This window comes from Lissotriton vulgaris, chromosome 2_2 (assembly GCF_964263255.1).
Source record: "Lissotriton vulgaris chromosome 2_2, aLisVul1.2, whole genome shotgun sequence".
NCBI lineage: Eukaryota > Metazoa > Chordata > Amphibia > Caudata > Salamandridae > Lissotriton > Lissotriton vulgaris.
In genome coordinates, this window is record NC_141688.1 from 174711937 (window position 1) to 174739228 (window position 27292).

A 27292-nucleotide genomic window follows, 5' to 3' on the forward strand; every position below is an offset into this window, starting at 1 on the left:
TCCACGGCGAAAGCGAAGAAGAGCACACCCACCGATAACCAGGACGTCAAGCCAAGAAGAAATAAAGTTTCTGCAGCAATTTCCATCACCGTCATCAAGCAAGCAGCTGAAGAGACTCGATGTAAATTTGTAATTATTGTACATTTGTGTATTTCCTCCCACAGGTTCGGACTCTTGCTTTTCCTTAATTTTTATTAAAGTTTGGGAGGAATGTAGTGTCCTAGCTGACACTGTTAAGGGTTAACCATGTAAGCCTACACTAAACACCCACCCACCACTGATGTCACGAGGCACGTGACATCAGTCAATAAAAGGAGCCGAGCGCACGTGCTCGTGGCTCACTAACCCACTACCTAACTGGTGTCCGTGTCGCAGTCCTTCCACCATGTGGGCCTAGTACCCCACGATTTTACAGGGCGCACACTGTGCTAAACACAGATTTTTTGTTTACATGTTTTTTAAGCCATGCCCTTAATTAGATTGGTTATGAACCTTTGAGCGACCCCCCAGCTTTTTCATCCCGCTTAAAGCCCTGCTGTGGGGCCAACATAGCACTGCAGTGAGGTTGGTTTATTAGCTTGGCTTTGCAGGTTATTGTACGTTCATTTCCACTCACACAGCGGACTCCTCCGGTGAGCACCAGGCAGTGATTCTCACCTCGACGGGGGCTTGGAGTTGGTCACCGGCTCCGGGTTTCTTTCACGTGCCTCTGCTGCAGCTCAAGTCGCTGTGAGGCACGCAGCTGACGTCAGCTAGGAAGCGTGTTCTCCCCCAGCTGAGTGACGCTGCGGGGCCCTGCTGCAGCTGGAGACCTTGGGGAGCAGGGGGTGTCTGGGGAGGGATCCTGTTGCCTTTGAATGTAGTTTGGGGCTCTGCTGCAGCTGAAGAGTCGACATTTACAGGGCTCTGCTGTAGCAGGGGCATATCAAGAGCTCTGCGAAAGGTTTACTTCCTTGGGGAGGGCGAGTCTGCTGTCGAGGGCTGCGCTGCGGTCTTTAGTGGAGTTTATGGTCAATAGGGGCTCTGCAGCAGCTGAAGGCAATTTGGCCGCTCTGCTGCATCTGAACCAGCTTGAAATTGTGACTTGTGCTGCAGTTGGAGGTCGTATGAGAACATTAGGTGCTGCACTGACCTCTGTGTGTGCTCTCTACCCTAGGTGGAGAAAGCTTGTGTGCTGTGCTGCAGTCGAAGGTAGCCTGACATCGTAATCTCTGATACTGTAGGACTTCAATTCAGATGAGCTCTTCTAAAGCCAAACGCAACTTCCGGGAACTTTGAACGCGCAGACTGGCACGTGGCACCCTGGGCTGCTGGGCATGCAGTAGGGTGACCAACTGGCATTGGTGCAAATTCAGGACGGTGAGTGTAAAAATTCAGGACAAAGGGTAAAAAATCAGGACACAAATTCAGGACAGGAGGTCAAAATTCAGGACAAAACATCAGGACAATTGGATAAGTTTTACAGACACGTCAGAGGTCGCGCAATAGTATATAAGTAAGCCCAGCCATATCCAAACATATTCAACCATTTGCAAACCTATCCATCATGTATCCTTCCATCTATCCCTTCACTCATCCATCCCTTCATCCAACCTTTATCCGTCCATCCACCCTTTCACCCTAGCCATCTGTACACTCATACATCCACTCTTCTACCCATCCATCCATTCACTCATCCATCCAGCCATTCACCCTTTCACCCATCCAGCCATCCTTTTACTTACTCATCCATCCAATCAGTCACTCATCCTCCCTCCCATCCACCGTTTTAGTCATCCATCTATCCTCCCTTTCTCTCTCCATCGATCCTTTCACTTAGCCATCCTTCCTTCCATCCATCCTTCCATCCATCCACCCACCCATCCATCTACTCATCCACTCATGAGTCCATCCATTGACCCTATCACTCATCCATCCTTTCTCTCATCCATTTATCCTTTCACTCCTTCACTCATCTATACATCCTTTAGTCCATCTACCATCCCTTTCACTCACTCATCCATCCTTACATCCACCCTTTCCCTCATCCATCCATCCATTCACCCTTGGACTTATCAATTCATCAATCCATCCATCTTTTCACTCATCCATCCACCCACCCACTCACTCATCCACCTTTTTACTCATCCATCATTTCCCTCATCCATCCACCCTTTTACCCATCCAGCTATCCTTCCACCCATACATCCAGCTATTTACCCTTTCTCCCTTCCATCCTTCCACCACTCACTCATCAATCCACCCATCCCACGCAGGGGGAGGGACAGGAGCCATCACTGGGGGGGGGCAGGAGGGGGACCAGGATCCACCAGGGTGGGCACAGGGGTGGGCATGAGGTATTCTAGTATCATCTTGGTCTCTTCCAGGGTGGGGTAGGGCTCCTCACCCCCTCCTGGACAAGACAATGAGAAGTCAATCTCTCTTTCCAAAATGTTACTTTTGCCATCCCCCAATGTGATGTACAGTACAAAGGTGATAATCCTAGAGAACTGATTTAACTGATTGTCCTCCTTACTTTGTTAATCAGTGTGGGTGCGATTGTACCATTTCTTTATTTTCTTACATTATAGACTGCATGTTTGAAGAATCGAGGTTTGTTTACAATTTAGTGACAGTAATTAAGCTCTGTGCTGTGAAGAGAACCACGTGCTGCCTCGGTGTAATCCAGACCAGTTGTAGGATGTTTGGGGCCCTGGGCAGAAAGGGAATGTCTCACACAAATTGCAGAGCCATGACGCATTCAGGGCTGTTTGCATCTGAATAGATGCCCCCTGCTCCTGAAGCTGCAGCCCCCCCCTCTCAGTCACCTTCGAGCATCTCTTAACAGGTCATCAAGGGCTGGAGGTGTGAGGGGTGGGAGCTGCAGCTTCAAGAGCAGGGGCATCTATTCAGATGCAAACAGCCCTGAATGCGTCATGTCACGTCAAGAAGGGAGGTGAGTGGAAGCTGTGCCGGCTTTAGGGAGGTGCGACCGGTGCCCGGTTAAAATTACGGACAAATGGCGTCCGTTAAAGAATCCTTCACGGACAACGGACAGATGCCGAAATTACGGACTGTCCGTGAAATTTACGGACGGTTGGTCATCCTACAATCCTCCTCGCCCCCACCCTATCCTCCTGGCTGTCTGGGTCAAACCATGACGACGCAGAGGCCAGAGGAGACTCACCCACGACACTCACCAGAGGGGCCGGGCCTGCTGCTGGGCCTGGCTTGAGGCTGCTGCAGCTCAGAGTTAGGGTGGCGCGAGGATGGACAGAAGGCAGGCAGGGGGGGCTGAGCCTCAGGGGGGCAGCGAAAGGATAGCCAGGTAGGGTCCGGGGCCTGGGCCGTGCAATTTAAATTATGGCAAATAAAGAGGCCTCGCCAGTGACGGACTTCGGTCGGACAGTCCTGACCTGAGCGTGGCGTGGCTTTGTCTACACTTGGCTATGCGCGCCGCTGGCCTGATGCATCACGCAGATTTTGTGTTGTCTTGTTCTCCCGACAAATGTAATGAGGGCATTGGTCATCAGCCAGCCCTGCCCCTGCCCCCCACGCGCAAACGCGTCCCGGAAGGCGGATAGTTCGGAAACAAGTGAGCTCCACGGCGGCACCCGCGCGCACCGCACCCACCCTGTCCCACCGCCACAATTACTAGAATAACAAAGAGCCTGCTCATGCAGGGGCAGCCCACCACCCCGGCACCATTTCGGAAGAGAGCCTCATCATTCAGGGCCCCTGCTGGGGCCCACACACGCACACCATTTATAATTGCCTCAGGCTCAGGGGCCCCGGCCGGGGTCCCTGCTGCATGCTGCCCCGCACCGCCGTCCACTCTAGTCAGCGGGGGCCCGCAGAAGTCCTGTACTGCCCGCAGGCGCAGTCGCACCATTAAGAGAGCCTTTCAGTTTACCTGCCGGTGCCTGTCTCAGTTACTAGTCACACCCGGCCCGCCTACATGTTATATTTCCCTGGGTCAGAGCCACCATGTAACAATTTCAGGGGGCCCTGGCTGGGTCCCCTGCACCAGACCTCAGGCTCAGGGCCCCGTCCGGGGCCCAGACAACATTTATCTATTCTGTGCCAGTGCCTCACTCACACGGGCCTCGGCCGGGGCCCCCGCACCAGTTCGAAGACTCCCCTAAGACTCGCCGGGGCCCGCACCATTTTGTCAGAGGAGCCTTTTTGCGTGGCGGCCGCACCACCATTCAATTTATTAAGGAGGCCGGGTGCGCCGTCAATGAATGATGAATTACACTCAGTGAAGGGCCCAGGGCCCCCTGGAGTGCGGGCGCCCCCGCAACGTGGGAGCTGCGGGGGCTTGTGTTACGCCCCTGCAGAGCAGCCAGAGATGTATCTATCATTAGGACAGCAAATGCGGTGGCACCGTGCCCCAATTTTATCGACTACTCAAGGATCGATTTTCCATGCTGCATTTCTCCGTTGAACGTGGAGGGCAGACCTGATATTGGATCCACGGATTGACTGGCATGGATCTCCTCGTACACAAGTCACTGCCTAGGGCACCTCTGTGTGCAGCACTCTTACTATGAGAATTGCATGTTTGAATTAGCAATTTACATAAGATTATAGCATTTTATTCACCTGGGCGCCAGATGGCGGCCAATAACCAGGAGCCTCTGGGTAGGGTAATCTCAATACCCTAAGTGACTCAAAAGTAAATATACCTGAAAAGGGAATTTACACACCCATAATGTAAATTACAGAATTCTAGACGGATACATTTTAATATCGGAAATGTTTTTCATTGAGGGGTTAGGAATGACATCGAATACACAGCGAGAGTTATGCTCAAGTTCTTTATGAGGTGACCCAGAAGCGTGTTATAAAAAACATCCAGTGTATTATTGTTATCCATCTACAATTTTACATTATATATTGGTATCCAACCCATCATCACCACGCAGATCATGGTCTCCAATACACAATCTGTGGAAATTACGGCTCTTAACTTTAAAAACTGTATGGAGGCGGTCGCTGACTCGATGGTAGAACTTCCTCAAATTAAATGGGGAAAAAACCGAGGTCCTCATCTTTGGAACCAAACATGAGATCTGGTCAATGGACTGGTGGCCCCCTGCCCTTGACACCTGCCCCACGCCCTCCTCCTCCGCCTGTAATTTGGGTGTTATCCTGGACACCACTCTTTCCCTTGAGAAACAGGTCAGCAGGACAGTCTCCACCTGCTGTGGTGCCCTGAGGATTTTAAGAAAAATCATCCACTACCTTTCCCTGGAAGCCCGCAAACAGGTCACAGTGGCTCTTATAGCCTCCAGGCTGGACTACTGCAATGCACTTTATCTAGCCATTAACATCGGCTTGATCCAGCGCCTTCAGATTGTGCAAAACGCAGCGGCCCGGTTTGTCATGGATGCCCCGAAACACTCTTCGGGTTCGGCCATTAGGAAGAACCTGCATTGGCTCCCCATGCAGGCTAGGATGAACTTTAAAGCCCTTTCCCTTATGTTCTGCGCCTTGAATGGCACTGGGCCCGAAGGAATTCGGTCACTTGTGTCCCCTTATGTCCCGGGCAGGGCACTTCGCTCCTCCAACAAAAATCTGCTTGTTGTGCCTCGCGTATCTAAGGCCAGATGGGGCGGAAGGGCCTTTCGAGCTCTAGCCCCCAGACTCTGGAACACTCTACCTGATGACCTCAAGGAGCTTACTTCCCATGCCCTTTTTCGCAAAGCACTTAAGACCTGGCTCTTTCTGGAAGCCTACCAATAACCTGCTCCCACTCCTTCTGACCAAACAGTTTTACCATCTTTAGCACCTTGATGCCCTTGGGTTTAGTTGCGCTCAATAAATTCATTTTCATTCATTCATTCATCCACTACTGAGAAGAGGCTTCTCGAAATGTGGTATTTTAAATATATTTAAATATAATTATTATCTCCCAGGGGTTCTGAGTGACATCAATAGATAATGAAAACGGAGCTCAAGTTCTCTGTGATGTCACTCAGAAGCTTGTCATAATAAACATCCCCTTTATACATTGTGATCCATGCTTGCCTGCTTGGATTAGGGCCAACTGCACCTATGTAGTGCTATTGAACACAGGTCCCATTAAGATACTGTACACTTATCCAAACAGTCTCTGCTAAGGGATGAGAGTAGCGGTGGTCCCATTAGGGAGAAGGAGCACCACCGCCGCTGCCACCACCCGCAAATAATACGAGAAAGAAACAGGTTTTTCAACTCGTTTTATTAAAGTGTTTTGTTTGTAATCCCCCTGGACCCGCCCCCAGGACTCTGACGAGTCTTGGGGGCGGATCCACTGTGGTCGGGGGGTGGTGGGCACTCCCTTCACTGGCATGCAGGTACGGTTGGCTGTCTCAGGCTGGCCAAACCCTCATGCGCAGTGTAGCTTTCTAGAGCTGCATTGCTATGGTTGGAGAAAGCAGTCTTCCTGGGAGCGCAAAGTCCCAGGGCTCAGATCAATCCAGACGCTGCTTTCATGCAGCATCATGATAGGCCGCAGTGCAGCCTGGAAGCCTGCCCCAGAAGCAGGCGGCGGCTATCAGGTAAGTTCATTTTTTAAATATTTGTCTTGTCCCCTGTGAGAAGTTGGCCTGATATGTAGTGTTTCCAATTCTGGAACCACTGGGTATCAGTCCAAACAAACCCCAAAGATGTCAGGTTGTAAGTCAACCTTGTAGACAAGCTATCCTAGTGGTAGCATGGACTAAGCAGCCTTAAAGGCTTAACTTAAGAGGTCGTGTTAAGCGAGCTGTTTTACCACATACAATCCTGTAATCAAATGAAAGGACACCACACAAGTATATATTATAAAAATATATGTATTTATTACTAAATTACTCCCCAGTACTCTTTATGAGGAAAGGGGCACAAGCGTTAAATCAAAAGCACTGTTACACATATAAAGTTGCACGTTTATGGATGAGGGCGGGTGGCCACTCAGACCATATATCAAAAAAGTGGTATAAGTAACACTTTACGAACAATGGTTAGGCCTAGGGCCTAGAGATTCGCTGGGAGCAGTCAGGACAAGCAATGAAGAAGTCGGGAGTAGCCCACAGGAGACGGGTGCAGCACGGAAAGTGCAGCGCGCACCAATGCACTGTCAATGGTGCGTAAAAGTCAATTAAAGTGAATAAAAAGATACTTCCGCTGAACCTAGGAACACAAAACTTTAGACACAGACCCTAGAGGTGTGTACCAGTGTAAAGACACCGGCGTTGCAAAGTTACCTCACCCACAGGCCGTGGGTGCACAGGGTCGAAGTGGCGTCGGGTTCTGTCACGCAGGTTCTGGGTGCTTGGAGCTGTTGCAGCTGCAGGCGCTGTGAAGCAGAAGTGTCCGGTGCGATCCAAGGGTGGATCGATGTAGAAAAGTACCTGAAAGCAGAGGGGACAGAGTCTGGGTCACTCAGCAGTGACCAGGGTGGAACCAGGACGGAACCAGGCAATGTCGGGCGCAATCAGGCGGTTGTCGATAGGCTTCTCTCCGCTGTCACGTGGGCTCTGGGGCATCTGCGACGTCCAGGAGCAGGTCACGATCTGTCCCACGTAGGCTCTCGCCGTCAGCACCGTCGGCTTGAAGATTGTAGCAAACAGCACTTGGCAAAAGCAATCCACGCGGAACCGGGAGATTGCTTATCACTCGAACCAGGAGGGTCAGAGTGGGTGCTCCTTTTCACAGGAGCTGGTGCAGATCTGGTGCAACCAGAAAAGCAAGTCGGATTTCAAAGTTCGTCGGCACAGGGGCCACAAGCCAGCTGGCAAGTGACCGGGCCAACGCGTCGAGCGCACACAAGCAGAAGGGCCCCACGCAGCACTCAGCGAGTGTGGAGGGGTGAGCTTTGGTGCAAGTGGAGCTCGGGGCTAGGGCTTCTCAAACCCCGGTGTACAGCTTCGAGGGTCACTCGTGGGCCGCACGGTGAGCGTCTCGTGGCCTTTTCAAGATGGCGTGCCCCACGCTTCCGGTCGCCTCCACGGGTCTCAGCTCTGCAGGGACTGTGGATCGGGCAGGTAGAAGGCAGGCAAGCTTGATCTCGTCGATCTCTGTTGCTCGAGTTCCGGCGGGAACTGCAACAAAGCAAGGGTCGAGGGCTGGATGGTGCCTGTTTGCACAGGGTGGTCACTCCTTGACCACAAGGGAGATTCTTCAGTCTTCTCACGTCGTGTAGAAAGTCGAAGGGTCCAGATTTCGTTTCTTATGTTTCTTCAGGATGATCTGAGGTCCGTTGGGACTGCTCCCCCTCTTATTCGAATCTAGGGGGTTGGACATCCTGCTAGGTCCCCTCCTATGGGTGGGACCCAGGAAGGGGGTGGTTACACCCCTCTCCTTTGATCCTGGCCGCGCTGGGACAGGGGCTGGGAGGCCCCAGAACCGGTTTGGCCGGATCCTGCAAGGGGCAGCCTTGTGCTCCCCAGGCAGTGTCTGGTTTCATTGAAACCTCCCTACTCCAATCCACTATCTCCTGTCTGGGGTGGTTTGGCACCGCCCTGTGACAGGAAACTCTTTGTCCAGGCCTCCTCTGCCGGGTTTCGGTCAGCAGCAGGAGGTCAGACCCGTGTCTGTGGCAGGGGCATCCATTTTGTGGATCTGAGGCTCATTTTAAATCAACCGCGTTTCAGTAAAGTAACATGTCTTCTCCCTCTAGAAGGGTGGAATGCTATCCCCGTCGCCAGAACTGGCGAGGGGATAGTATTCCAATTCGTATGACACCTTACACGACATGTTTTGATAAAGCCAAACCAAAGTTGCTATATAACCGCGAGGATTATAATGCGCTTAAGAGTATATGGTATGGCATTATCCCGGATCAGCTTAGGGAGTTGTTCCCGACAGCTGCAGACAGGCTCAGCTCATGCCAGAGCACCATCTCACATAAAACCACGCACTCTGCCTCCAGGATTGATGAGGCCTTCCATAGGAGTGGCTTACAGGCTATATATGTGTCCAGATATAGGTTTAGATATAGGTATACTATATCTAAGCAAGGGGTGATTACACCCACTTGCCCCAGCTGAGTGTTCAGCCAGTTGTGTCAATTTAAGAACCAGCCAGGGGTGGCAAAAGCTATGCTTCAGCCCCTGGTAGGCCTTGGTGGCACCTATGCCCTGGGCACCTATAGTGCATGGTACAGGGGCTGACAAGGAGTCCATTTCCAATTGTGGTATGTACCTATAGCACATGTATTATGAATTTAGAGAGAGAACAGCAGGCTGGGGGTCTGATTAGCAGGCCCACAGCCTCAGTAAGTCGAAAACCAGTGAAGCAAAAAGCAAAAATTGGGGTGACCATGGGATAGCAGACCCTACTCTCCTACATAACCCCCCCCCAAACGCAGGGACTGTGGATCGGGCAGGTAAAAGGCAGGCAAGCTTGATCTCGTCGATCTCTGTCGCTCGAGTTCCGGCGGGAACTGCAACAAAGCAAGGGTCGAGGGCTGGATGGTGCCTGTTTGCACAGGGTGGTCACTCCTTGACCACAAGGGAGATTCTTCAGTCTTCTCACGTCGTGTAGAAAGTCGAAGGGTCCAGATTTCGTTTCTTATGTTTCTTCAGGATGATCTGAGGTCCGTTGGGACTGCTCCCCCTCTTATTCGAATCTAGGGGGTTGGACATCCTGCTAGGTCCCCTCCTATGGGTGGGACCCAGGAAGGGGGTGGTTACACCCCTCTCCTTTGATCCTGGCCGCGCTGGGACAGGGGCTGGGAGGCCCCAGAACCGGTTTGGCCGGATCCTGCAAGGGGCAGCCTTGTGCTCCCCAGGCAGTGTCTGGTTTCATTGAAACCTCCCTACTCCAATCCACTATCTCCTGTCTGGGGTGGTTTGGCACCGCCCTGTGACAGGAAACTCTTTGTCCAGGCCTCCTCTGCCGGGTTTCGGTCAGCAGCAGGAGGTCAGACCCGTGTCTGTGGCAGGGGCATCCATTTTGTGGATCTGAGGCTCATTTTAAATCAACCGCGTTTCAGTAAAGTAACATGTCTTCTCCCTCTAGAAGGGTGGAATGCTATCCCCGTCGCCAGAACTGGCGAGGGGATAGTATTCCAATTCGTATGACACCTTACACGACATGTTTTGATAAAGCCAAACCAAAGTTGCTATATAACCGCGAGGATTATAATGCGCTTAAGAGTATATGGTATGGCATTATCCCGGATCAGCTTAGGGAGTTGTTCCCGACAGCTGCAGACAGGCTCAGCTCATGCCAGAGCACCATCTCACATAAAACCACGCACTCTGCCTCCAGGATTGATGAGGCCTTCCATAGGAGTGGCTTACAGGCTATATATGTGTCCAGATATAGGTTTAGATATAGGTATACTATATCTAAGCAAGGGGTGATTACACCCACTTGCCCCAGCTGAGTGTTCAGCCAGTTGTGTCAATTTAAGAACCAGCCAGGGGTGGCAAAAGCTATGCTTCAGCCCCTGGTAGGCCTTGGTGGCACCTATGCCCTGGGCACCTATAGTGCATGGTACAGGGGCTGACAAGGAGTCCATTTCCAATTGTGGTATGTACCTATAGCACATGTATTATGAATTTAGAGAGAGAACAGCAGGCTGGGGGTCTGATTAGCAGGCCCACAGCCTCAGTAAGTCGAAAACCAGTGAAGCAAAAAGCAAAAATTGGGGTGACCATGGGATAGCAGACCCTACTCTCCTACATAACCCCCCCCCAAACGCAGGGACATTAAACTTAACCTTGACCAGATAAGTCTTCATGTTCTAAGTGGAAGTACCTGGAGAGACCATCTGCATTACCATGGTCAGTCCCTGGGCGGTGCTCCACTGTAAAGTCCATCCCCTGTAGGGAAATGGACCACCTGAGCAGTTTGGGATTTTCACCCTTCATCTGATTTAGCCACAAGAGGGGCTTATGGTCTGTCTGAATTAGGAAGTGAGTACCAAACAAGTATGGCCTCAGCTTCTTCAGGGCCCAAACCACAGCAAAGGCCTCCCTCTCAATAGCTGACCAACGTTTCTCCCTGGGGGTCAGCCTTCTGCTAATAAAAGCAATGGGCTGGTCTTGACCATCTTGATTAAGTTGTGAAAGCACAGCTCCCACCCCCAACTCAGAAGCATCTGTCTGTACAATGAACTGTTTGGAGTAGTCAGGACTCTTCAGGATAGGTGCAGAGCACATGGCCTTCTTCAGGTCATCAAATGCCTTTTGACAGCTAACTGTCCACTGAACCTTTTTGGGCATCTTCTTGGATGTCAAGTCATTCAATGGTGTCACAATGGACCCATAGTTCTTTACAAATTTTCTGTAATACCCAGTCAGGCCCAAGAAGGCTCTGACTTGTGTCTGGGTAGTTGGAGGAGTCCAGTCCTGTATGGTCTGGATCTTGCTCTCCAGTGGTTGAACTTGACCCCCACCTACTAGGTGGCCCAAGTACACAACCTTGCTCTGCCCTATCTGGCACTTAGTAGCCTTGATAGTCAGGCCTGCCTTTTGCAGGGCCTCCAGAACCTTCTTCAGGTGGATCAGGTGATCCTCCCAGGTGGAGCTAAAGACAGCAATATCATCTAGATATGCTGCGCAAAAGTCATCCAACCCAGCAAGGACTTGGTTCACCAACCTTTGGAAAGTGGCAGGTGCATTCTTCAAACCAAAGGGCATTACCACAAACTGATAATGTCCACTAGGGGTAGAGAATGCTGTTTTGGCTTTTGACTCTTCAGCTAGTCTGATTTGCCAGTAGCCAGCTGTCAAATCAAATGTGCTCAGAAACTTGGCAGAAGCCAATTTATCAATGAGCTCATCTGCTCTTGGAATGGGATGAGCATCTGTCCTAGTGACAGCATTGAGACCTCTGTAGTCCACACAAAACCTCATTTCTCTCTTCCCATCTTTGGTATGAGGTTTTGGCACAAGGACCACTGGGCTGGCCCATGGGCTCTCTGATGGCTCAATCACTCCAAGCTCCAACATCTTTTGCACCTCAGCCTTTATACAATCCCTGACATGGTCAGGTTGCCTGTAGATCTTATTCTTCACAGGCAGATTGTCACCAGTATCCACCTCATGGGTGCACCAGTTAGTCTGACTGGGTGTGAGTGAAAACAAGTGTCTGTGGGCCTGCAACACCTGTCTGCAGTCCACCTGTTGCTGCTCAGTGAGGCTGCCTGCCAAGGCTACTCCATCAACTGAACCATCATCAGGGTTCTGGGAAAGCAGGTCTGGGAGAGGGTCACTCTCTTCCTCCTGTTCCCCATCTGTGGCCATGAGGAGACTCATGTCCTCCCTGTCAACAAATGCTTTCAAACGATTGACATGGAGCACCCTGTGGGGGCTCCTAGGGGTGCCAAAGTCAACCAGGTAGGTGACTTCTCCCTTCTTTTCAATGATAGGGTAGGGTCCAGTCCATTGGTCCTGGAGAGCTGCTGGCCCCACTGGGTCCAACACCCACACCTTCTGCCCTGGCTGGTACTCAACCAGAACAGCCTTTTGGTCATGCCAGGCTTTCTGTAATTCCTGACTGGCCTCAAGGTTTTTGGATGCTCTCTCCATGTATTCAGCCATCCTGGAGCGGAGACCAAGTACATAGTCCACAATGTCTAGTTTAGGCTTTTTGAGAGGTAACTCCCATCCTTCCTTCACCAAACTCAATGGACCCCTCACAGGGTGGCCAAACAAAAGTTCAAAAGGGCTGTAGCCAACCCCCTTCTGTGGGACCTCTCTGTAAGCAAAGAGCAAGCAGGGTAAAAGGATGTCCCATTTCCGCCTAAGCTTCTCTGGTAACCCTTTTATCATTCCCTTTAGGGTCTTGTTGAACCTTTCCACAAGCCCATTGCACTGTGGATGGTAGGGTGTGGTAAACTTATAGTTTACTCCACACTCTTTCCACATTGCTTTTAAGTATCCAGACATAAAGTTGGTACCTCTGTCTGAAAGAACCTCCTTTGGAAAGCCCACTCTTGAGAAAACTGCAATGAGGGCTTTTGCCACCACAGGAGCTGTGGTGGTCCTCAGGGGAATTGCTTCTGGGTACCTGGTGGCATGATCCACTACCACCAGTATAAATCTGTGCCCAGATGCTGTTTGAGGATCCATGGGACCCACAATGTCTATTCCAACTCTTTCAAAGGGTACCCCCACCACAGGTAGTGGTATCAGGGGGGCCTTTGTTGTGCCACCTGACTTACCACTGGCTTGGCAAGTGACACAGGAGCGACAAAACTCCTTGACATTTTCTGACATGTGAGGCCAGTGAAAGTGTGGAACAAGCCTGTCCCAAGTCTTATTCTGGCCTAAGTGTCCTGCAAGGGGAATATCATGGGCCAAGGTAAGAAGGAAGCCCCTAAACTTCAAAGGTATAACCAACCTCCTGGTTGTGCCAGGCTTGGGGTCTCTAGCCTCTGAATAAAGGAGTCCTTCATCCCAATACACTTTATGGGTACCTTGAGCATTCCCTGCAGCCTCAGCAGCAGCTTGCTGTCTGAGGGGTTCAAGTGAAGGGCAATCTAATTGGGCCTGCCCCAGGTCTGCCCTTGAGGGTCCCCCTGTCCCCAGAAACTCAACCTGATCAGGTTCAAGCTCCTCTGAGACAGTCTCCTCTTGGACTGCAGCATCAGTTTCCTGTGAAACCTGATCCTCAACCTGGGGCAAGTGGGAAGGCACAGCCTTAACCCTCTTGCTCCTTCTCTTGGGTTGTGGTTGGTCTATTGTTTCAAGATCCACCACTGGTTCAGGAAGGCACTTCTTAGCCTGAGACCTTGTCACTGCAAGGACATGAGCTGAAATCCCTAGCATTTCTGCATGAGTCCTGTACTCCACTTCTGACCAAACTGAGCTTTCAAGATCATTGCCTAACAGACAGTCTACTGGGAGGTCTGCACTCACAACAACTTTCTTTAGGCCATCTACCCCTCCCCAGGAGAAGTTCACAACAGCCACACTATGGGAAGTAGTGGAGTTGCTTGCATTGGTCACTAGGTAACTTTCACCTAGTACAATTTGTCCAGGGTCCACAAAGCCAGGTGCCACCATGGTGACACTGGCACAAGTGTCCCTGTAGGCCTGAGCCAGTTTCTCATTAATTAAGGGAGTCTGCCTATATTTGCCCAGGTTACTGGGGCTTACTGCAGTGGGCAATGATATGTCCACATCATATAGGAGAACTGCCTGTGTGGGGATTCTGACTAGGCCAGATTCCACCTCAGTACCCAGGGTCAACCCTACTAAACCCTTTGGCTGTGTACCACCACTGCTGACTGTACTAGGGGGTGCAGTTGCTTTAGGAGCTGCAGTGGTGGGGACTGGATTTTTCTTAGTGCATTCACTGCCCCAGTGTGAAACTGATTTGCAGGTATTACACCAAGGTTTCTTTGGGCCATCATTCTTCTTTTTCTTGTTTCCATTTTGGGAACCCCCCTCCTTATTGCTAGTTTGGGGGCCTGAAGACTTCTGGTCCTTTTCTTTATCTTTCTGATTCCCACCCTTCTGGTCTGTTTTCTTCTGGTCACCTTGGTTCTGGTTTTTCTGCTTAATCCTTGTTCTGACCCATTTGTCTGCCTTCTTTCCCAATTCTTGGGGAGAGGTCAAATCAGAGTCAACAAGGTATTGATGCAACAGCTGGTTCTGACAGTTATTAAGGATCTGTTCTCTCATCATAAGATTGTACAATCCTGTATAGTCTGAAACTTTACTTCCCTGCAGCCAACCTTCCAGAGCCTTAGTGGCACAATCTACAAAATCAGTCCAGTCCTGAGTCTGTGCTTTTTGGGTGTCTCTGAACAACAACCTGTATTGCTCAGTGGTTAGGCCAAACCCTTCAATAAGAGCACTCTTCAGAACAGAGTAGTTTTTGGCATCCTCAGGTCTAACAGTGAGGAGCCTGTCCCTCCCTTTCTCAGAAAAGGAGTACCATAAAATTGCTGCCCACTGATCCTCAGGGACCTGCTGTACCATGCAGGCCCTCTCAAGAGCAGTCATCCATTTGTGGATATCATCCCCTTCCTTGTAGGGGGGCACAATTTTGGTCAGGTTTCTATTGTCATAGGCCCTGTCTTTTTCTTTAGGAACTTTGCTGCCACCAGTGGCATCTAAGCCACTTATTTTCTGTTCCCTAGCCAAGGTAAGTTTAGCTTGAGCTAAGGTCAGTTTAGCTTGAGCCAGAGCTACCTCCTCCCTCTCTATCTGGAGTTGGACAGCCCTCATCCTGGCCCTATGCTCTTTTCTCTGGGAGGAAGTCATTCCTCTTTGAGATTCTCTTGAGGCACTAGAAAGGTGAGAGTCCCTTGACAGAGATCTCTCCCTTCTATTACCTGGGAGAATTTGGTTATGAGATCTGGAGTGGTGCTGGCCCCCTCCATTCCCATGTAGGTCCAAGTTGGCCTGGTTAAGCCTGGCAACCTGTACCTGGTTTCCCCCCTGATCCTGATCTTCAGGCTCATCTATATCAGAGCCGTCTTCTGGGTCTTCCTCTTCTCCTCTATTCCTTCTTGAAGATCCTCATTCTCAGGGGAGTTTATCCCTTCCTCTGTTTCTAAGGGAGTCTGACTCACCTTGTCTAGGTCATCCTTTTCTAGGAGAGCTACTAGGGAAGGAATGGTAGGGCCTCTGCCCTTTTTTAGCCCCCTGGCTGTGCACAAGGCACTCAGGTCTTTGTGGCTAAGGTTGTCATATCTGGATGTTGTCCCTATAGGATCAACTATTACAGGAGCAGAGCCTGAGGCTCTATCTGTATCAGACATGACTGCTAGTGAGGTGTAAGTGGTGCACTTACCTACACTAAGTGGTTTCCTACTGTACCTTGCTAGTGAGTTGTAGTCAGGGTGTGCTAATCCCTTTAATCTACAACTACTAAGTTCAGTAGAACTTAATATGCTAAGCTTTTGATTTATATGTACCTATAGGTACTTGATGTGATCTTTCAATTTGATAAAGATTGCAATGGTAAAACAAACAGCAAGCTCAAATCCGCACCGCTGCACACCAATGTGAGAAGTTGGCCTGATATGTAGTGTTTCCAATTCTGGAACCACTGGGTATCAGTCCAAACAAACCCCAAAGATGTCAGGTTGTAAGTCAACCTTGTAGACAAGCTATCCTAGTGGTAGCATGGACTAAGCAGCCTTAAAGGCTTAACTTAAGAGGTCGTGTTAAGCGAGCTGTTTTACCACATACAATCCTGTAATCAAATGAAAGGACACCACACAAGTATATATTATAAAAATATATGTATTTATTACTAAATTACTCCCCAGTACTCTTTATGAGGAAAGGGGCACAAGCGTTAAATCAAAAGCACTGTTACACATATAAAGTTGCACGTTTATGGATGAGGGCGGGTGGCCACTCAGACCATATATCAAAAAAGTGGTATAAGTAACACTTTACGAACAATGGTTAGGCCTAGGGCCTAGAGATTCGCTGTGGGCTACTCCCGACTTCTTCATTGCTTGTCCTGACTGCTCCCAGACAGATTTATTCAAGCACGACCGGGATTTATGGGTTCCTTATATAACTGTACTAGCAAATGCGTTAGATTGTGGTGCACCAGTTCCCGAATCCTGGTCGGGAGCAGAGATTTTACCGATCTACAAGAAAGGTGACGCTCTGCCCCGGCTAACTATAGACCAATTAGTCTAATCCATGCTGTGCAGAAAATAATAGCAAGATTAGTATTTGGGAGAATGCAGTGCTGGATGACTGAAGCTGACATACTAACCCCCTTACATGCAGGTTTCCGGTCACATATAGGGACCCTGGATCAGGCCTTTAGATTTGTGTTACTGTACTGGAAGGAGGTGTTTTTAGGTGGAGGCATGCTTTTTTGCGGCCTTTGTGGATCTTAGATCTGCTTTTGATCTAGTGCCAAGGACAAGGTTGTGGAAAGTACTTTTGGAGCAGGGGATGCCTAATGAATTGGTTGCTATCCTGGTTAAACTCCACGAACATACTTATGCACAGGTTCGCTGGGGTAAACCGGGGGAGGTCACTGACAGGTTTGAGGTGTGTAAAGGCATCAGACAGGGCTGTGTGCTGGCTTCCACCCTGTTCTCTTTATTCATTTACGGGGTGGTCCAGTATTTTGTAAACTTCCTGACAGACACACCGATACTAGCGGGCATGAAAGTCCCTCTCCTCATGTTCTCGGATGACACGTAACTTATTTCCAAAACGAGACAGGGATTACAACTGGACCTGTCTCGTTTTGAGATGTTTTATCGTGAACATTAGTTGGAGGTCAATGTACGGCAAACTAAGTTCATGGTCCTCCATGGGTCGAAGTCTGTTAGAGCACGTGTTTACATGGGTGGTAACCCTTTGGAGCAGACAGATGTTTTTACCTACCTGGGGGTCACATACAGTGACAAATTGAGCTGGAAGCCCCAAATTGACATGCTAGCATTAAAGCACATCCAGAGCACAGGTTGTCCCTAACTAAGCCCATTGCCCCCATTGTTAAAATATATGTGTCGAAAAGTTTGCCCGCGATTATGTATGGTGCAGAAATCTGGGCCTTTAGCAATCTGTCCCCACTTATTTTCGCCCAGAACAAATTTCTGAGATCGACAGTAGGCTTACCCCAATCTTCACCCCGTATTCCTCTATTGTTAGATCTCGGCTGTCAGGCTCTTGGGGATGTATCACGCTTTAGACCTTTGGCATTTTGGAGACGTCTCTGGACTACTCCAGAGCTCTCCTTGAATCCCAAAGCCTTGGCGGAAGTAATGGGGCTGGGCTGCTCACATAATATTTCCTGGCTGTCTGAAATCAAGACACTGTTGTCAGATATGGGGATGGGGGAACTATGGGCCCAACCGGAAACAGCTAAGTTTCCATCAAAAAAAGTTTATTGCGCTGTGTATTGGGAGATGATTAAAGTTAAGAGATTCTCCTCCCATGTTAGTAGGTCTATGACAACAGTCTTCCTCTATAATAAGGATAAACCCCTCTAGGAAGATTACTGGGATATCATTACAAAGTTACCTGATCGCAAACTGTATCACCAGTTCAGAGTAGGCACCTTACCCCTAAGATGGTTATCTAGTAGATGGAACTCTGCTGGTAGCGACAAATGTTTATTTTGCCCAGATCTCACTGAAACCATCGACCATTTTTTATTTGCTTGCCCTATGTATCACCAACCAAGGCGCATCTGGCTATAACCTGTATGTTCGCTTTTGGGAACAAGATCAGCTTTGGTCGCGAGTAGAATATTGAAAAATTATACTTCAAATCTAGTTGTAATTGGAGTAGCAAAGTTTTTGAGCTGGGCCTGGGTTCTTCGGAAGAAAAATGGAGGGGTATAGCCATCAGGATTGTTCAAGCTGTGACTATCGATGTAGGGGCTGCTGCTGGATACTAGTTCAGGATTTGAGAGTTCACATCATAAATTTTTTTTTATTTGGTACGTATTAAGTCTATTGCTTGTTCATATATTTAATACTATTTTAGGGATGTTTTATAATGTAAATATATATGTATTTATTCATATTGCATTTTAGATCTGTTTTATAACCCTGTATTTGAAGAATTTGATCTTGCATGGATTTTGCATTAATTTGTATAGAATGTCTTTTATGATGAAGAATCGCAATAAAGACTTAATGACTGACTGACTGACAATAAATATGTTTTCAACAACTACTCAAATTGAAGTTTTTCTTCCTGTAATATTTAATGTATGTTTTTTTTTAATTCACCTTTTTTCCTTTCTTCCGTTCAAATACCAAAAAATAATGTTGTTATGTATTTTTTCCACAGGGATAATGTATACATTGGGAAATACACACGTCATACTACAAAAGATTTGCAGAAAGTCAAGTACTTTGTGCATTCCAGTGTTTGTTCAAAATGTAGTTTTGTGAGACACAAGGGCATATTTACAAGAGGTACCGCCACCAGTGCGTCACAGTTTTTTTGACGCTTCAGTAGCATTGTGTGCTGGCCCATATTTACAAGGTCATGCAAAGCCACTTTGTGTGGCTTTACACAGCCTTGTAAATATAGCCCTCTTTCATGCAGGATTCTGCTTAGAATGGGTGTGTCATGGATGTTGCTGTAGATGTTCCCAGGCAACACACATGGCTTTTTGACATTGGCCCAGATTTACAAGGATGGTAAATCTGAGGCAGCGCCTAATACTAATGCCTTTAAAGGGGAGGCGTTAAAGTGGTGCAATGGGGCGAAATTCTTGTATTTATCCTCATTTTTGCTCTTTCTATGTGTGCTGCATTCTGCAACACATATAGAAGGAGCATAACAACATTATTTATTGTTTTTATGCAGGTAGGTGTGCCTTCCTGCACCAACACAATCACTCCTGCAACACAGGCACCCTTTCACTTTGTGCAAGGGTGCCTGCATTGGCGCGTAGCAGCTTTTATAGCTCAGGGGAGAGCACACAGGTGTGCTGTATTCCTGTAAATACGGCACATACTTTCATTTTTTAAATGGCACAGCTCAGTGCAGCAAAACTGCTTGCCACACCGTGCTGCGCCATTTGATTGTAAATGTGTCCCACAATTTCCAAGTTGCCTCAGTACCCAGAAAGGCAGAGCTAGGTAAGTCTAGGCCGGACAGAAATGGGTGTATTCAGAGTTTGGTGAGATAGTAGATTTTGCAAAAACTGCAGCTCTTCCAACCCACCAAACTTGTGGTTCCCCAACCTCAGCTGTAGGAAGTGCGGATTATACGGAATACAGAGCTCGTAATCAATTATAGGCAGCAAGACCATAACCCCAGCATCACCACCCTTCATGCATTAGGGGTTCGTCCTGTTCAGGGTGCAAATGCATATTTTCTGTGTCTTGATTTTGAGCAGCGAAAACAAACATGCCTGGTAAACCCTAACAGCAGAATCAAACAATGGCCGACGAATGTAGACATGAACGTGCTCTTTTGCAAGGTCATTGCCATTTTGTTTTTCAGAAATACATTCCTTTTTCTTAAAGTGCTTGTACTATGGTTTTAGCAAACAGAGCCTCTCCTGGGACCTGAGGTCCACCAACAGGGACTCGGGTGAAGCCATCTGCAGGCCTGGCATGCTGGCCGACCACTCTCTGGGCTGTAAATAAACAACTGGGGGCCATATTATCAAGCAAGGGCGATACATTATCGGCGCTTTTATCGGCAGGAAACTGGCGCTAAAGCGGCGATAATGGTCTTGATAATGCCCTTGTGAATTCCAATACAAGCCCTGGTTCACACCAGAACCTAGGCTTCTATGGGAATTCATAAGGACATATTCTCAAGCCCATTATCGCCGCTTTAGCGGCAGTTTCCTGCCGATAAAAGGGGCGATCATGTATCGCCCTTGCTTGATAATATGGCCCTAAATGTAGAAATCCATATAATACATACGTCAATTGATAATTTATTTATTGACCTGGGCGTGGATTTACCTTCAATGTCGTCTTGGGAGGAGGACAAAACTCACATGTGGCCTGTCACAGGCATGGCCCCCATTCGGGCTACACTACGAAAGAATTGGTCGTACAGCACTTATCTTTGGGATCAGGTGATGCAGCATATCAAACCTTCCTAATGCACCCCAAGAGACACTGCTTGAAGTGCTGCATCTTACTATGATGTTAGGGACCCATTGAAGAAAAGCCTATCTCCTTGCCTTCTTTGAAACTTAAAAAATAAGGTGACAGATTCCTTTCCAGAGTGGCTTTGGCTGCATTTCATGCATATAATCCTACTATTTGTTCATGGACTTGACTTAAATGGTGGAGGCTCTCAAGTTTCTAGGCCTGACTGCTCGTGTAATACAGTCTGACCTGTTAAAGTTTCATTCTTCACCCCCTGGAAGGCAACACACAAACTATAGAGAGATGTGGGTGGCCTCTGCCCAAGGGAGCTAAACTGTGCTTAAAGAGATCAGCAGATGAATGGCTCTCTTCGAGCAAACATGTGCCCCAGAGCAGGGCACCTTAAAACAACTGTAACACTAAGCATGTTTTCAAGGATCTAACAGATATTTCATTTTTTAGAAAAATACAATAGATATATTTAGATTTCTGGAAATTGTTTACATTTAGGTACTCTCAGAAGGATTTGTGACTCTCATACACAGTTATATGTTATGCTGCTGCAGGCCAGCCTTCATCCTGAACAACCTCCACTCTGCTCCTGCCTGCATTCTCCCCTTCTTTCTCACTCACTCTACTCCTCACAGCAACCGTACTCACACTAATGAAACAAAACATTGCACAAACAAACCTCATAAACAAATTTGACAACACCAGACACCAAGTCAGAGAATCCACTGTACCCCCGAGCTGTCAGATTGAGTAGACTAGGACATGACACATAAACACCAGGGAAGGAAATGTATCTTTTTTCATGATCACTCCCAAACGTATGGACTCATACTGCTGAACTTTGAGAGTGCACTGAGGCCTGCTAACCAGACCTCAGACCTCAGTGCCAGAGCTTTGACTCTTAAAATGCATATGTCTAATCAGCTAATAACCAATTGGCATAAGTGAACTAATAAGTCCCTGGAATGGCATGGCATGGGGACCAAAAAAACGACAGATTTAGGCACAGATCTCTGTACTGGGGGGAATGGTTGACATTGTTCAACATTCTGTCCATCAGAAGGTTTTTTTTGCAGATTTAGGATAAACCAGTTGAACAGATGGGGTGGCTCTCCACCTTAACAGGGGATACCTGACTGGGCGAAATGAGATACAATCCAGGTTTGAGTGTGGGGACCTCATAGGGATGAGTAAACTGCGAGGATTGGTAGGGTGCTGACATAAAGCCATTTCAGGCATTCAAGCAGAAACAGGTGATGCCAGAGGGAGAGGTATTTCGTTACAAGAGACTCAGACATGTTGTCAAGAAGTATATACCCAAAGGAACAGGCATCGAGGGCACAAATCCATTAGAATATAGGGTGTTAAATGAACCTTGGAGGTATAGGGAAATCTCTCTTATATACAGGAAAATCATAAATAACCAGATTGATGCCTTGGCGGCCTAGAGGGGGGCTTTGGGAACAGTACTTTGTGGAGCTGTTAGATGAAGGGTGGGCCGAAGTGCTACAGAGACCCCGAAGGTGGTGATCATAGTGGGGTTTTGACTAATATAATTGATCATCCTGCGTATATGAAGGTCCTTCACCAAGCCGTCAAGGATTATGTTGCATTCAATTCAGACTCCTCTCCCTCCGGAGTCTGTATTGATATTAGTTTTAGCACCAGGGAGAAACGTCGCCACCTCACACTGAGTACAGACCTAGAGACTCGTCAGCGAGCCCTTGCAGACGACGTGAAGGCAGGAGGCGGAGGCCAGTCTCAGCGCCACCTCCTCTCCTCTCAACAGCAAATATACCGAATGAAGCCCAACAAGCGTGGCAAGCGACCCAGTACAGAACCCACCAATGGAGCGACAAATCGAGTAAGATACTACACGGCCTATGTCATATAGCACAGTCACAGACTCCAATACCGGTACTAAGGTAGGCAGAATGTACTCTATGTATGAACCTTGTCAGGTACCGCAGGCCTTTGCAACTTATTACTCGTACCTATACATGAAAAAGGAAACTCTATCCTCTGACTGAATCAGAGAATTTCTGAGTGACATACCACTAAAACCGGTCCCAGGGAGTGTACAGGATCAATTAGACGAGCCAATCACAATAGAAGAACTCACCAATGCGCTCCATGGCGTGCGCCCTGACTGGGCCCCGGGCCCAAACACGATTACAAGCAAATTCCAACAGTTACACATTTCCCATTGCGTCCTCACTTACTCAGAGTACTCCAGGAAGCCAACAACAAATCCTCCACTTGACTGGTGACATGCTGAAATAGAGGTATTCTTCAAGCCAGGGCGCCCCCCAGAAGAATCATCCTCATATCGCCCCATTTTACTATTGAACATGGAAGCCAAGCTTCTTGGCAAGATTCTCGCGAATCGCCTCCTCCCACACATATTAGAAACTGTTCATCCGGATCAGGCAAGCTACATGCCTCAACGATCCACCCATCATAACATCAGGTGAGTCCCCAATACCCTGGCCAAGGCACCAAAACTCGGGCGACCAGCAGCTATCCTACTGGCGGTGATTTACAAAGCATTCGATTCTCTCAATTGGGAGTATCTATTCCTCCTACTACAAGTCCTTAACTTTGGGCCAAAATTGTTATTGTATATTCGTCTTCTATACACAGATCTTTCAGCCTCAGTGTGAGTAGATGGAGCAACATCAGCTCAATTCCCAATCAGCAGGGCTACAAGGCAAGGGTGCCCGCTGTCACAGCTTCTTTTCGCACTGGCAATAGCACCGCTGGCCGCGTGGGTGAGGCGGGACCCTCTATTGAGTTGATTTGACTGGTCCGTGAAGGCAGCAGACAGGCATGCATTATACGCAGATGACACTCTGTTCTTCCTCACATACCCGGGATTCACAGGCCCATAGGTACTGCAAATACTTAGAATATTTGGGGAAACATCCCGACTTTGTACTAACCCAACAAAATCAGTGCTGTTTTCAGTATGTAGGCATCAGGGGAGAGGCACATGGCGTTGCATCTGACACATGCTTCAGGGGTTTTCCAATACCTTGGCATATTCATGTCCCGAATCCGACACTATCCTGGACACATAACATAAATCCCTTGTTATCCAAAATTCGGGATGAGTTGAGGGCTTGGTTCCCCCTTCCCTTATCCCTGTATGGTAGGTCAGCCATCTTCAAAATGGTCTCATTACCGTGGATACTATACCGACTCCAGAGCTATCCCTATAATTTCCCACAACTCTGGTTTAAACAGGTCAATGCTACTCTTAACAACTTCCTATGGGGTGGTGGGGCAGTCAGGGTCGCCCACCGGACATGCATGCAGTCCACTTACTGCGGCGGGATAGCCGAGGCAGACGTATCCTACTATGGGGCCTCTCACCGACTTAACATAAATGAATGATGGTACAATCCCCAAACAGAACCTGCATTTGTAGTGAAAAGACGTGTGGAAGCTAATGAAACACTGTTTTATCTATTATACAGCCGGTCCAGCCTGGGTCCTCTACCCCCAGCTTTGAAGGTCACCCTCCAAGTATGGAGAAGTACGGTCTGACAGATGGGCTGGGAGCGACAACTAACACAGACAACCCCACTGTGGCAGGAAACTCATATTCGGCAAGTAGCAGCACTATCTGCGTTCTGCGCATGGGACTGAATCGAACTATCCACATTCGGAGACGGAATGAAGAGGACAGTACTACAATCCTTTCATCAATTACAGGAGGAATTCCACTTCAATCATAGTCAGTTCTATAAGTACCTACAATTTAGATATGCACTGTCACCATACATCAAAACACTTACAGACCTCCCAGAATTCAACCCATTAGAAGGACAACTACTAATGGTAGACTTAGGAGCCCACAAGATCCGGCAAATTTACCAAACCCTAATTACCCATGACTGTACTACCCTGGGAGTGCTACGGAAGACGTGGGAGGGAGACATTACGGATCTCTCAGATTATGACTGAACAGAGGCACTGACGAGTCCTCGAGGTGTCGCCATTGCGACCCGGTACTGCCTGATTCAGTTTAAATACATACATGGTGCCTCTTACACTAGGTCTTGTCTCTGGAGAATGGGGTCTCCCACATGCCTTAGATGCAACTGGGAGGCCGGTACCTTTTTTTACACTGCATGGAGCTGTAGTGCTCTCCAGACCTTCTAGCATGGGCTAATGGCTTACCTTGCCAAGGTGCTATCCTGGCAACTCCCCTTTGTTCCAAAATTAGTGCTCCTCCATAGCACAGACGAGATCCGAGGAAATAGATATAAACAACATCTCCTATTCCTGGGGCTTACACTGGCCAAGAGTGTCATCGCCCAACACTGGAAGGGGTCCACTCCACCACCTGTGGGAAAGTGGAGGGGAGCTATCTACAGATGTTTGGGAATGGAACTGGCGGTATTTCAGGCCTGAAGTTGCCCGTAGAAGCACAGCAAAATAAGGAAACAGTGGGTGCAATATAGAGGTATAGACTTACCAACTATAGATTCCCCTGAATCTCTCATCGAGCAGGAAATGTAGTCTTCTAGTCGTGGTCACATCTAGTACAGACAGTTTTAACCATCCCAACACTTCAACATTCTAGTGGGACAGGGGGTGGCAGGGAGGGGACCTAATCTGTGCCTAGGTTCACATTGGTTCATTTACGAGAACAGGGGTCCATGGGGGCTACTGAGTGGATGCCTTTCATGGTTAATGCGGTGTCTTCGGTGGTGACTGGGGTCCAGAGTGAGATGGTGGGTTAGCTGACATTGCTGGAGGAAGGAGTGGTTTCAGAGTAAGGTGTCTGATCGTTGAAATTGTCGTAGAGGCCCTTGATCTTCAGATGGAAGTAGGAGCCGAGCTTGTTGCAGAGGTCCTGAGAGGGGGTGATGTCCGTGGTTTCACTGGGGGGTTTGGTGAATTCCTGGATGAGGCTGAATAGTGCCTTGGAGTTGCTGGAGTTGGTGAGGATCTTGTTGTGAATGAAGTCCTTTTGGTAGATCAGATGCGTTGGTGGTATTCTGTCATGGTGTTCTTGTAGGCTGTCCGGTCTTCTGAGGATTTGCTGTTTCTCCAGTTCTTCTCGAGACGTCTTTTTTTCTTTTTCTTTTTTCTTGAAACACTTGACGTGACAGAATTCTCTACGATGGCTGGGTGAATAGGCCGGCAACTGAGCGCGCAACACTCTACACACCCTGGTGCTTGAATGGGACAGTCATTACCGATCTTGACACATTGAAATTACTTCTTCAGACTCTGCGATTGAAAAAATACTTAAGAAAGCACAGAACGATTTACCATTACCCTTTGGAAATCCCTTTCTCGACTGTGTGGACAGCTTACTTGCCCTGAAGAAGCCTCATGGGTTAAATACATTGACTGTTGTCTATTAAATGATGAATAAAAGGATCTACAACACCACCGAGTGAGACAGATAACAGTGAGACCTTTTCTGTCGTCACTGTTATCTGTCCTCTGTGGGATTAAAACCCTACGAATTTATGCTTTTACAATAATGCCTCTCTCATCTTTTGTATTCTCCAGACGTCTAGAGGTACACCTGGATTCTTGGAGGTCGGCGGTGAACCAGAAGGCCTTCCTGAGGCGCTGTCTGTCGGGGTCACGAAGGGATGCAAGCTCGTCTGCGCAGTTGGAGATCAATCTGTGGAGTTCTTTGGCTGCGAGGTTGGCGTCGGTCGAGGTGGTGGGGGTATTGAGGTGGAGAGCAGATTAGAGCTGTTTCTCAGTGATCTTTCTCAAGTTTCTTTGTGGAGGGCGGGGTGTAGGTTTCAGTGCTGTTGGTTCGTAGACGTTGAAGTGTACGCAGTGGTGGTTCGTCCATGGGGGCTGCGTGGTGTGGCTGAAGTGGATGTTGTTGCCTCCTGTGAAGATGGGGTTGAGGGTGTATCTTGCCTTGTGGGTGGGGTGGTGATGAGTTGTTTTAGTACGAGGTTGTCCAGGAGGGTAGCGGAGTTAGGGTTGCTGAGGTTGTTGAGGTGGAAGTTGAGGTCTCCGATGAGTATGTAGTCCATGGAGGCGATTGCGTGGGGCGCGATGAGATAGGCGATGGAGGTGGTGAACACCGTGCGAGGTCCAGGAGGTCTGTAGGCGAGGGTGCCTCTCAGGGTTGTTCTGTAGCTGGCCTTGATCTGGAAGTGGAGGTGTTCAGTGGTGGGTGGGCTGTCATTTGAGCTGCAAGTCGTGAGTAGCAGGGAGCTCCTTTGTGCGAAGGCCGGTCCTCCTCCTGGGCGGTTTGGGCGGTCCTACCTCTGGATCTTGTATCCGTCAGTGATGGCGGTGGATTTGTTGGGGGCGGAGTTGGAGTTGGTCCACTTTTCTGTGAGGAAGGCTACGTTTGGTGCAAGGGTTTCGAGAAGGTCCCAGATCTTTACGGCATGTCTGTGCAGGGAGCACACATTCAGGAGGATGCACCTCAGGGCTTCGGAGGTGTTGGCATTTGGTGTGGGGGTGGTGGTCGTGGTAGTGTGATGGTGGTGAAGGTCTGGTGGCAGTGGCAGCAGGAGAACTGTCTGTGGGTAGTGCTCCGAGTGGACAATTGCAGTTGTTGTTCCTTCCGGGGTCGAGTGCGAGGAGGGCTGCTAAGTCGTAGAGGTGGGATGTAGGAGATCCAGGGTCTCTGGTGCTGGTCGCGGACAGGTGCAGAAGGGCTTTCAGAGGGGAGGAGTCGTGGGGGCAGCAGGGGCGTGATGGGAACAGGAAACGGGCAGAAGACACTAGGGCTGAAAACATCAACGAGACATGCACAAAAAATAAAGGACAACAGTATGAATGAATGAATTCTTTATTGTTTGGTTACTCAAAACCATT